The sequence below is a fragment of the Gorilla gorilla genome, chromosome 1 (genome assembly GCF_029281585.2).
Source record: "Gorilla gorilla gorilla isolate KB3781 chromosome 1, NHGRI_mGorGor1-v2.1_pri, whole genome shotgun sequence".
Taxonomy (NCBI): Eukaryota; Metazoa; Chordata; class Mammalia; order Primates; family Hominidae; genus Gorilla; species Gorilla gorilla.
In genome coordinates this window covers 94,050,213-94,062,393 of record NC_073224.2, presented here as the reverse complement: position 1 = coordinate 94,062,393, position 12,181 = coordinate 94,050,213, and the positions used below count along the sequence as shown (strand labels likewise).

Here is a 12,181-nt window from a genome sequence, read left to right as displayed (position 1 = left end):
TTTATTTTTTACTTCTGGATGTGCCATGGTGAATATTTTTCAGGCGAATGGGGGAAATAGTTTCCATTTCAAGCTGGGTTGAAACCTAGCACTGTGATTAGGGTTGTGCTAACCTCTGCCTGCCTCTCCCCTAACTCCTGCTGTGTATAGGTGGGCATGGCTCAAGCATCCTCAGGGCTGGGAGAAGGTTGCATCAGGAATGTTTCTACCAACAGAAGCTGGCCAGTGGGAGGCTTGTAGGCACCTTGTAATTTACCATTCTCTTCTTGAACTATGCAGCAGTCTGAGGGGCTGTTCAGAGGATTCTTCCCAGTCATTCCCATTGCTAGCTTTGGAGGCCTTCTCCCACAATTCGTAGCCTCATAGTAATGTGCTTTATTCCTAAAGCCCAGTCCTTGGGATTTTTGAAGAAAAGGAAGGCAGATCAGCATGCCTTCCCTAGTCTGAAATTACCCTGTTTGACTCATATAGTGTGGAGCTTTATAATCTGTAATCCAAAATTGGGATTGTCTATACTATAAGGATATTCTCTGGGACTTACGCTTATTTAACCAAGGTTGTCTGCAATGGGAAGCTCCCATGACGGGAGATTCAGGAGAAGGCTGAATAGGCTTCTAACTTACACCAGTGCTCCCTGATGCCTGTGAATGTGGGGAGAGGGCAAGGAGATTTTGAGAACAGATAAGAGACATTTGAATTTCTCAATGCCTTCTGAAAACCTGTGTGCAGAGTTGAATTGAAACTTACCTTGGTAGCATTATAAATCTAAACACTTTCCTTGCTAGGCCACAATGACTTAATAATATCCTCTAAAGGATCTATGTTCATCTGCTTGCATTGATTTACATCTCCTTTTTCCAATTCTGCGTAGTCTCTGGACACTTCTACTTCCAAATATCACCTGTTTAAGGAATAGCACTTACCTTGTCTTGTACTGTGAACCCAAATTTCTGTGAAAAACGGACTGTAGCAGTTGTTCCAGTTTGAGATTGCTGAGTGTCATGAACATTGGTTTTGAAGAGTATGGAGTGTTGTTGGAGGACAGCTCGAGGCTAAATGTGGTTGTGCAATATGGTTTCTACACACTGTCCAGCAGGTGGTTGGATACAGTTATGCCATTCTATGCTTCTTGTTTGTTGTCTTCAAAGCATGAAAAAATAAAAGCAAAATATAGAATATCTTCGATGAATTCAACTTCTCTTAATCTCACTTTTATCTCCTTTCTGTAAGACTTAGTCATTATTTCCGAATATGCCATCAATTTTATCCAAGTGAAAATTCAGTTTTAGTTTTAAAACACACAGATATAAAAATAAGATGCAAAGTTCTACAGTAAAATTCTTAGACATAAACACTGAGATTTTTGGATTCACAAATAAATAGTTTAGATAACACTCAGAAAGATCTTTTCCTCCTAATTAGCTTCTATTGTCACCTCTTCCTAAGTTGATATGTAGCTCAATTTGTTAGGAAATGGATTTCCCACACATGCCCTAACTATAATCATAAGCATCTGCAACTCTGTTTTCAAACAAAGGTAGTTACTCATGAAAGAGCTTCTTTAAACTGCAATGGACCACACAGAGGTGGATGTCTAGCACATTTACAGTGACCATGACTTTGCCCTGATCCTATCTCTCACCATTTCTTCTTTTCAATATTGCAGGATTCTAACCATATGACTTTCCCACCCTTCACCTGATGTTTGGCGACTATCCTGGCTTCTACTGGCAACACCATCTTTTGCTATTTGGGTAAATGTGCTCCTTATCAGCCCTGGATCCTACCCAGGCTCAGGGCCTTGTGAGTGCAATGTCTATTGGGCTATTGTGGACCCCATAACTGTGACCCAGACACTCAGTTTTGTATGCCACATCCCTTTTCAGGGAGCTAGGTCAAGGACATCATGCAACTCATTTGCATGCCATATTGAAGATTCACACTTGGGGGAATATTTTATTCTCAGGCAGCTAAGACCTTGAAACTCTAGCACAGTATGGAGAGTGCTGAGCCTTCAGCATTTTTAGCACATGATTTCAGCCTTGGAAATCTGATGTACTTGCAGACCTCTACACAAGAGGAGGTATTTGCATAGAAACATGAGCATGCTGGGGCTGGGTCATCCTTTTACTACACATGTTAAAGCATACATTGTAACCAAAATTTTGGAAGCAATGAGAATCTCTTACTCTACTATTGGGGTTTGGGGTCACAGCAAGACTTTGGAGGAGGTATTACTGAGAAGATGCCTCTATGAGGTGTTACTCAAAGTCATTAATTACTTACAGGGCACTACGAGAATGGCATAGTTCATGTCTTAAAACCACTTATAGCTACTGGTTGAGACAGAAAAGGAAACTATGTGCTGTGTGATTAAACCGGTGTTTTCTTTTTTGCATTCTGTCTTCTACATGTGTTGTGGTGAAATGAAACTTTACCACATTCAGCAGTGCTCAGGAGAAACACTGAGCAGTGTTGGTATATATTTCAATGGCATGCAAGACCCTGATAAATAATTTAGGACTTGGGGAGATCTGGGTATGGGAAGAAGAACTGAAAAAAAAAAAAGCAGAGGTAATTTACTAATGTATGTTTGTAGGTTAAAACACTTTTTATAGCTGACCGTAGTAGATAGAATCATTCTTTACAACTATTAAGTGGTATTAAATAGGTTGACCCAACTCCCTTGGAAAAGTGATTAATTTTGTCTTCCAGACCTTACTTCTGAAGCTCAAAGTTGGTTTAAACAGTTCAGCTGTAGTAGAGGATAGCCTGTTATACTAGTTTTGCCACAGTATCTGGGCCGGATGGCATTTGCAGTAAATGGAAGGTAACAATGATCAGCTCTGGTATTTACGTGTGTAGGTGATATGGTCATGTGGGAGTGTTCATAGGCTTACAAGCCATATGGCTCTTGGCCATAAACTATTGCTAGGTAAGGCTTTGACTCTGTATCAGTATGAATAAAGTAGCTCTTTCAGCTCATGAGTATCCATTTGCTTTGTGTCAGGCTGATGTCAAGTTAACCTGCTTTTGCACTCTGGTGAACAGACACATAGATTATTAAAACTGAAAGTGATCTAAAAAGTTATCTAAACAATATCCTACATGAAGAAGGATCCTCCCTACAGCCTCACAAGTAAGATGATTAGTCAGCCTCTACTTGAATATTTCCAGTAGTGGGGAGCTCATAACCTCACAAAGAAGCACAGCCCGTTTTTGGATGGCTCTAATTTTTAGGGTGTTCCCTCTTATTTTTGATAAAAATCTGCCTCTCTGCAACTTCCTTGGTCATGACTGGAGTTCTGTTGTATGAGCTGAATCCTTTTATTTCAGAATAGGGCATCACATATTTGAAGACCAACATTAAGTCCAGTGTAGTTCTCTTTTTTCTGCATGAAACATTCGAAGGTCTTTCAGTAAATCCCCTTGTTTTCTTGGTAGGGAGTCACTCATCACCACTTTTCTCTTCCCACTGGAGCTGTATTAAGCTCCTTGAACCTTTGCATCCTGGAGATACAGCTTTCTAGTCACAAAGCCCAATTTACCTTCTCTGAGGAGTCTAGTTCTTTTTATTAGTTTTAGTTGTACAGTTTGGGATTCTCCTTTTTCTCCTCTGTGTCTTATTTTTCTTCCCAGCTTCCTCATCACGTGGCATTATTGTGCATAAAGTTCTGAATCATATTTTTCATCTTTGTTCGTTGCAATTATTGTCACTCTGTCTTCCTTCTTGGATTATTTCTTTCATTCTCCTTAGAAAATTTTTGAATTCTCCCATCAGCTGGAGAAAAGATATCTTTTACCTTCTCCTCCATCTTATACTGACTATGCAAGCAGCTTATACTTAGGTCCCATGCAAGCAGGGACTTCAGAAAAACCAACAATACCAACAATGTATCATCTCCTATTGTTGGCTCTTGGTTTTGAATAGATATTCCCTACCCAACTAGATTCATGTGTGTGACTCTGAGTATAGGTCATTCATCGAATGTCTGTTACTGCTAGAGTCTTTGAGTATGTAGTCTGTTGATGTGAACCTAAATGTAATTGGTGTTACATGCAGTTTAAATGTTACCCTATTTCAACCTCATGATTCTCAATCTTTATGCCAATAGCTACAGTATATTTATTGTCTACCATAGGATCTAATTACATAAGCTTTGGTACTGCTCGTTGTCCAGAAGGATCATAATGTTAGAGAGGACATGTCTTCCTCACATTATGAAGGATTAAGAAACAGAGGCTCAGGGAGAATATTTGGCTCATCCAAGATTACACCATTAGTTCAGCAGCTGGTCAGATGCTGTTTCCGATAAGCCACTCAGCTAGCTAACTCCCTTGGCTTCAATAGAGAAAGTGACTTAAACTGTGGCATTTCTGGTCTTTTATACTCTCTCTCTTTCTCTCTTTGTGTGTGTGTATATACATTTTTTCTTCTTTATCACCTAGCATATTTTCTGACATGTAATAAGTTCTCAATAAATGCTGGTTAATGAATATTTCAAGCCATCCTTTCCTTTTGGAAGTTGGGAACGTGTGTAAAGGAAGAAGACTAGATTGAGTGATAAAGCATAAAATATAACTAGGAAAGTCATAGCTTGGGATAGAAAGTATATGCAGTTTGTTCAGAAGTATATAAGGCATTGTGCTATGTGCCACGATGCCTATACAGAACGTATAGCCTAGTTCCTGATATCAGTGAGTTTATAATGAGATAAACGTATTATATTTGGCACTGTGAAAATGAGATAAAAATAGAGATAAAACTGAATCATATGGAAAAAATTAGTTTCCAGTTCAAGAGAATGTTATCAACATCAATGAGGAGTTCATAGAAGGGAAGGTAATGAAGAGCCTGCTATTATGCTATTGTTCTCATCAGAAGAGGGGTGAGTGTGAGGGAGGAAGAGAGGACAGATGGAAGACGAGAAGAGGGTGTGTGCCAGAGCACTGTTGTCCATTTAGTGCCAGCCCTGTGTGGCAAATAGGACACGAACCTCCAATTGGCTTAAGTTCCTGAGGTAGAAGAGATTAAGAATGTTAAAAAGGGAACAAAATTTATTGAGCACCTACTATAGGTGAATTCATGAATATTTCTTGATCACCTGTCTGTGGAAGGCACTGTGTTAAGTGTTAGAGATAAAGACAGATACTATCTTCACCTTCAAGGGCAGGCCAAGCAGTGTGCTAGGAACCTCACAAAAGGAGGTGCTGAAGTCACATAAGCTCCCCTTATGTAGTTATTCCAGTTCCTGGTTTTCACGTCTAATGGATTTTTCCCCATAGCTTCTCCCCCTCCACCCAACCCCAGCCTTTCCAGAGTGTGTCTGTCTTCCCAAAATGAGTTCGATACTTTGTGCGCATGCCGGGATCCCCATGGGATTGATGACATCATACGCCATTGGCTCCTATTGCACACAAGAGAGGAGACAGATCTGCACATTCCTGCAGTTAATGCTGAGTAGAATCTTGGCAGAGGTGGTGGCATCCTTCATTTGACTTTAGACCTTCAGCCTCCCTTTTAAAGCCCTGGCTCACACAGTTATTGAGAAGCCTTATCCTGCAAGGAACCTACAGCTTAGGAAACAGTTGCCCATGTGTCTTTGCTATCAAACAAAAAATATTGGCAAATCTTTTATCGATTTTCTATTCTGGCAGAGGTACCATTTATTATGGGGTAGATGGGATATAGATAAATCATCTCCCTGCCCCTAATCCCTGCCTTGCTGAGATAAATGTCTGTTCCATTCCCCAATCACCAGAAAATGCCTTGGAGCAATGGAGTCTAACAGCCTGAGAGTTGTAAAGGGGCAGCAAAGCCACTTCTGCAGGAAGAGAGTGTGCATGAACCTTATTCATTGTCCATGTGGGGAGTTGCTTCATGTTCATGCTTTTCACCCTGATTTGACACATACCAACATCAAATAACTATCTACTTTACCCCATTTGGATACTATAATAAAAAAAAGATAGTCCAGTTACCTTATAAACAACAGAAATTTATTTCTCATTGTCCTGGAGGCTAGGACATCCAAGATCAAGGTGCTGGCAGATTCAGGGTCTGGTTAGGGCCCACTGCCTGGTTTATGGGGATGGCACGTTCTCACTGTGTCCTCACATGGTGGAAGCAGTGAGGCACCTCTGCGGGGTCTCTTTTAAAAGGACCCTGAAAGAGGGTGCCACCCTCATGACCTAATCACTTCTCAAAGGCCCTACTTCCTAATACTATCACATTGAGGGTTAGAATTTCAATATAGGAATTTTGGGGGAACACACATCCAGTCTATAGCACTATCTGATAAGGCTTCTGAATAGTCCTGGGCCATTTTACCTGATGGGGGTTTACTAAGGACTCTCAACAGCATAGCTCTTGCTTCAAGGGGTTTTCCAGGCAGGGCCTGCCAGAATCCCCTGAAGATTTGCCCTTTTGCTTTTGGGGGAATCATTGAGAGAAAAAGGACCTGGCTCCTGTGCTTTTCGCATGCTCACCCACTCCGGCCCTTCTGATTAGTGTTTGCTGTTCTGCTTTGCAGATGCCTCCCAGGACCCAGAGGGAGACTGTAGCCTCATTTCTGTGGAGACCTTTGGCTGGACTCTCCTGGCTCTCCCAGAGGTGAGAGACCGTGGTTCCTGTAGCCTCAGGCTTGGCACCAGCTCATCTCTGGTGGATCCAGGATTCCAGATATCCAATCTCACTACAGCCAGGGCCTCTTTGTCCCAGTGTGACCTTGCGGGCTGTCCCCCTGACTGCCTCTTAACAGCCCCTGCCATTGGTGATTTTCATTCCAGCTACGAGCCAATGGATCCCTGAAAGCGACTGTGTGGGCTTCTCTCACCATGTCGCTCTGGCCTCGGCCTGGCGGTGTGCTCCTCTGTGGTCTGGATGGGGATGATGAACTCGGGCGGCCCGTTGTTTTTGTTTTGTGATATTTAAAGCAGCCAAAGCTCTCATTACTGTAATACAGTATGTGCCTGGGCTAAAGGGGGAGCAGCATTCCTTCTGGATCAGGGGGCAACTCTATTCTGTTGTGGTGCACCCGCTGGAGTGTTTAGAACCACGGCTGGTAGAATTTACAGTGCCAGGGCTGACAGGGGCCTTGGAACTCCTCCATTTTCACTCATTCCAGCCTCCTTGTTGGAATGAAGAGGGAGCTGAGCCCATTCTGGGTATGGGACGACTGCTTAGGCCCTGGGGTGATGAGTGGCAGATCTGGGACTAGAACCCAGGCCCAGAGGCCAGCTTACTGTCATCTGGCTAAGTTTCTGCTTCTGTTCTCTTCACTTGTTCAAGATCCTTCTGAGGCCCTGAACCAAATGAGGAAAATTCATGTAAATCTTAGCACACTGCCTGATACATAACAAGTGCTCCATAAACGTTTATCAGTATTCTCATAAGCCCTGAGACATGCAAAATATTCTTGCCCTTCAGGGACTTACAGTCTTGAGGAGGAGACAAAAATTTCACACATACACACTAACACAATTAAGGAGCAATTTAAGTCACTAAATGGTTATCTGCTAAGTTTTGGGGAATAGGTGCAGTGGATCACGCAAGAGAGGAGACAGATTATTATGGCCTAGAAGAAGTGCCATGGTGAAGATAAGAGCATAATGTGTATGACATCTGTGTATAACATCTTTTCACCTCCTGGCAGTGAGATGAACAGGTCAGCAGTCATTCCTGGACACTGCAGAGCCCTCAGGCCATCCACTCATCTACCCAGCACATTCACTGATTATCTCCCAACTCTGTGCTCTGCATAAGAATACAAAGAAGACCATGACAAGACCCTTTCCTCAAGCCTAGCCAGGGAGACAGACATGCATAAAGATACTACCACTGAAAAATTCTACATTCATGTATATTCATATCCTCAAAGCATCGTCTGAGCCCACAGGTGGGTAGGCAAGTCAGATAGGAGCAAGAGTTTGAAGGAAAGCATACATTTACCTGGTGAAAAGGGGCAACTCACAAGCCATAAGCTCTTGTGCAAAGGGGCTGGTAAATGTGAGTCTTCTGCAGGAGAGGTGGAGTTGCTGGGAGGTTAGACCCAAGCAAGGGCATTCTGAGAATGAGATTGAGAAGCCTCTGAGGCCAGCATGGGGCAAGCCCTTGGTGTCACACTTGGCCCTGGCAATGTGGTATTTTTAACCTGGGCCAGAAAGTGGAGAGGAGCGGGCCTGGTAGGATAGAGAGGAGGGCTCTTTACTTATCAAGAGTAGGTACCAGATGCTGGTGACTCAAGGGGAAGCTTCCTGAGTGGAGATGGAGCCTATAGATGTTTAATCGCCTTGAACAAACATATTTTCTGCACTGCTTGGTTCAGAGGCTGCAAGTTAAAGTAACACAGAAGAGAATGTCCGGCCAGCAATGTGAAGGAAGCATGAAATGGAAAGGGTTAGAAGCTGAACTTCTCTTGATCAATGACTTTATTATCTTGGCAAGGATTGCAGAAACTGTAGGTGCTGAGGGACTGACTTGTTTGGAGGAAGGGGTAGGGACCAGGAAAAGAATCCCAGACACTTGGTCCTAATCCAACTGCTGAATGAAGCTTTCAGGCTCTGGGATTCAGGCAGGAACTCCTGGGCCATATTCTTCCTAGGTATGGGACTAGAGAGCCTTCACTCTTAGTGTCTGTATGTCCCTGGGCCAATCTGCTTTGTTCTACCATGCCTAACATCAGAAAAAAAGGGGTAGATTAAGTTTAGAGCCACTGCTCTGTGTCTCCATCCTGCTTCTTTTTCCTAAGGCAATTGAGCCTTAGAAGGCCTTCTAAGTCCCTATGAGGTCTACAGCTGTCAGGGATTGGTGAGGATGGAGAACAAACTGGTCTATTCTGAATTCAACTCTCGCTTTCTTTCTCCCTCTCACAATTGAAGGTCTTCCTGAGCCTTTGCCTCTTTCAACAGCCTGGATGTTGAGACTGCAATTTTTCATGATTGCTTGTTTTGTATTTTTTCTTCATGGTCTTTCCTAAAGTCTGTTATTCATCCAGGTCCACTTATACATCTTCTAATCTATTGCACCAACCCTGCAGCCATGGCCTGGCATGAAGCTTGCTTGCTCATTGTCTTGTTGGTTTTTCCAAATGCTCACAGGCGCTAGTCATGTAAATCTCCTCCTGGCAAGAAAAAAAGACTGACTTTTTGTTGTTGTTGTGTTGCCCCAGGTGATTCAGCCAGTCCTGGGCTCACAATAGATGCTAAACATACGATTGCCACCTCGACTGCTGATCTTTTTCTTCCTATACACCATTCTATTCATACCGCTATTCAAAAATTGATATTTATAAGCACTTACTATATCTCAGGAATTGTACTGTAAGTTCTTTATATGCATTATTCCATTTAATTTTAATAGTGGTACCATTTTCTACTTTTAACCAGCTCATACTTTCTACACTGATAGAAAAGTGTCCCTAAACCCACAGACTAGTTAGTACCTGGCTGTTTTAGAAGTTCCTCACTCATAACATTTCTGAAGTTATCATTACAGGATATGGTTGCAAAGGCCTGGGAGGAGAAATCCTTTCTGTCTCGGATGGTTTCAGAGAAGGTGAGAGGTCTCTGTCTCTTTGTGGTAAAAACACCAGAGTAGGCCTTGATCTCCTGAGTCTTGGTATGTTACGGGAAAGACACTAAGACTGCTCTGTCAAAAGGGCAGACAGACCCTGCCTGGTGTCTGGGAAGTTGAGCCCAAGTTTCTCTCCAAGGAGGGTCTCCTGCAGGGATCAGGAAGGAGGGTCTATTGGCATCACACATGATCTCTTCTGGGTTCAGGAGGGGTTCCTATAGCTAGATGAGATAGAATTGATTGATGTCTCAGTGATGCTTCAGGCCATGTTGATTAGGCCTGCACTAAAAGTAAGCAGCCCTTCGGAGCCATGTGCTCTCAAGAGGCAGCACAGCCATAACCGCAAGAGTAGGATGGTCCTGATGGAAATGGCACAATCAAAACAAGCTCGTGGGCCTTATGACTTTGAGTGGCTGAACTGGAAGGTTCTGGGGTGTGAGCACTCTCACTCACAGTATTGATCGAGCAGCGTAATCACATCACTGTCCCCACAGAAGTGGCTGCCACTCAGTTCTCCTCAGCCCAGGCTGATTTCTGCTCTGCTGGTTCATAGGAAACTGCTTGGGTCTTTCATGACTGCTGAAGCCCAAGGCACTTTCCCCAGAGACAGCATCACTCACAGGATGGACCAAGTGAAATGTCCTGGTCAAAGGCAGGAAGTTTGTATTGTTGTTCTTGCCTATTTTACTATCATGTAAATACCTGCCAACCAACCTACAGATATTCTCTGAGTACTTACTGAGTACTTACTATATAGGTGTTAAGGGATACAGAAATAAGGGTATGGCTAGGGGTGGCATGCTTTTTGCCCCTAACTTGCAAATTTATTGAGAACATGATGCCAGGCACAGTGAAAACAAAAGAGAAATACAAATAAATGGTAACATTTATGAGACAGGCACTAGGTTCTAGGCACTTCTTGCATGTTAACTCATTTCATCCTTACAACATTCCTATGGGCAGGTGCCATTATTACTCCCATTTTTACAGGTGAGAAGACAGAGGTGCCAAGGTTCAAGTGTGTGCCCAGGTGCATGGCACTGGTGAGAGGTGGGAGACAGGACTCAAACCCAGCAAGCCTGGTCTCAGACAAGGTGACTCATAAGGAGCAGCAAGGGAGGTAGGAGGCAGAACATTGAGTGCAGGGGCTCAGAGGGTGGAGGGAAGTAACTTCAATCTGGTTTAAAGAAACCAGTTATCAGAGACAGACAAGGCCTAAAGAAGGTACGGGTGGCTCAGAGTTTTAGGAAGGAAAAACAGGAAGTTGGGCTAATAGGGATAGCGTGATAAGAGAACAAGTGCTAGGCTGGAATACCAGGGGCCTGGCCTTGCCTGTGAGCAGCTGCTGCCCCTGGGGAGGCCACTCTGCTTTTTGGGCTGCCTTATTTTTATCACCTCCAATTGGAGAGAATTGAGAAAGATGAGCTTTCAGGTCCCTTCAGGTTTTTACCGTATGGTTCTATGATTTTGAGGGCTGGCATGTTTCCTTGGTTGCTTCCAAAAGCCTCTGACCACAGTCCCTCAGGCTGACCCTCTTGTGCCCAATAATGTGGAAAGATAACCTTCTGCTCACCAGCACATGCTTCCAAGGGCTGCGGAGCCTGGGACAGAAGGTACCGTGGGAAAGAAAATGAGAGGAGCTGGTTGGGAAAGATACTCACGTGCAGAAAAGTTTCCAGCAAGTCAGAGGTGAGAGTAAAAGATCCAAATGAAAAGCCAGAGATTGCTAGGGCTCACCAAGGTTGAATAACTTGTCCAGGGTCTTAGCAGACTGAGGGATGCTGGATGATAACACTTCTAAAATACTGTTTTGTATCTGGAAAATGCTCTGCCTTCAGTTAGCATTTTCTCTCCTTCTTCCTCCCAGTAATCAAATGAAGACGTTAGATTTGACATTTCCAGTGTGTACAGTACAGACAGGAAACTAGGTGAATGAAGTAATGCAGTCAATGTTCTGTGACTCCATTCTGCCCCTGGAAGAGGGATGTTTTCTATAAAAGTCATGTGACTCAACATCTTCTTGTCTTCTTAGAAAGGAGTGAGAGAATAAGATAGCCATCTAGCACTTTCCCCCTCACCTCTCCTACAAACTCTAGCATCTCATTTTACAGAAGAAAAGACTGAGATGGAGGGGAGCAAAGTAGTCTTATAACAAAGGCAGAAGTGGAGCTTGCTATTTCATCCAGTGTGGGTCACCTCAGGTCACCTGGGGCACATCCTATGTGCCCAGATACTTACGGAAGGGGTCATTCTGGGCCTTTGGCTCCACACCGAGGGGCTGCATTTTGAGAAGCGTGAGGTTGGGACTCCCAGAGGAAAGTTGAGAGTTAGGAAAACTTCAACAAATCCTCAGGAATAGAAACAGAACATGAGATGAGAATGTTTGGGACAGCTCTGCTGTTTGTTTCTGTGTATGTGTTTGAGGGCCCATCTCTTGCCAAAACCAAGCTCATTTCTGCATATTTGTTTGCTTAATATGAATACTCCAAAACTGCTCTTCATATTTGTTTAATCTGAAATGAAAATGACTCAGCAGAGAGGAAAAACAAGATTTAAATGCCCTGAATGTCCCCTGAATTAAAATACATAGCCCTAAATCATGGGGGT

The 12,181-nt window shown here is 43.4% G+C and overlaps 1 protein-coding gene across 3 annotated transcripts in view; it reads left to right on the top strand.

Moving 5' to 3' along the window:
• The window catches only part of DDR2 (discoidin domain receptor tyrosine kinase 2), a 155,001-nt gene that overhangs the window by 69,548 nt on the left and 73,272 nt on the right, over window positions 1–12,181 (top strand). The window contains exon 3 of one of the 3 annotated variants that reach the window (XM_055364697.2): window positions 6,534–6,613. The exons of the other annotated variants lie outside the window; for them this stretch is intronic. The gene's annotated coding sequence lies outside the window, so the exon portion shown is untranslated. The remainder of the gene's footprint in view (window positions 1–6,533; window positions 6,614–12,181) is intronic. 3 annotated transcript variants of the gene reach the window in all.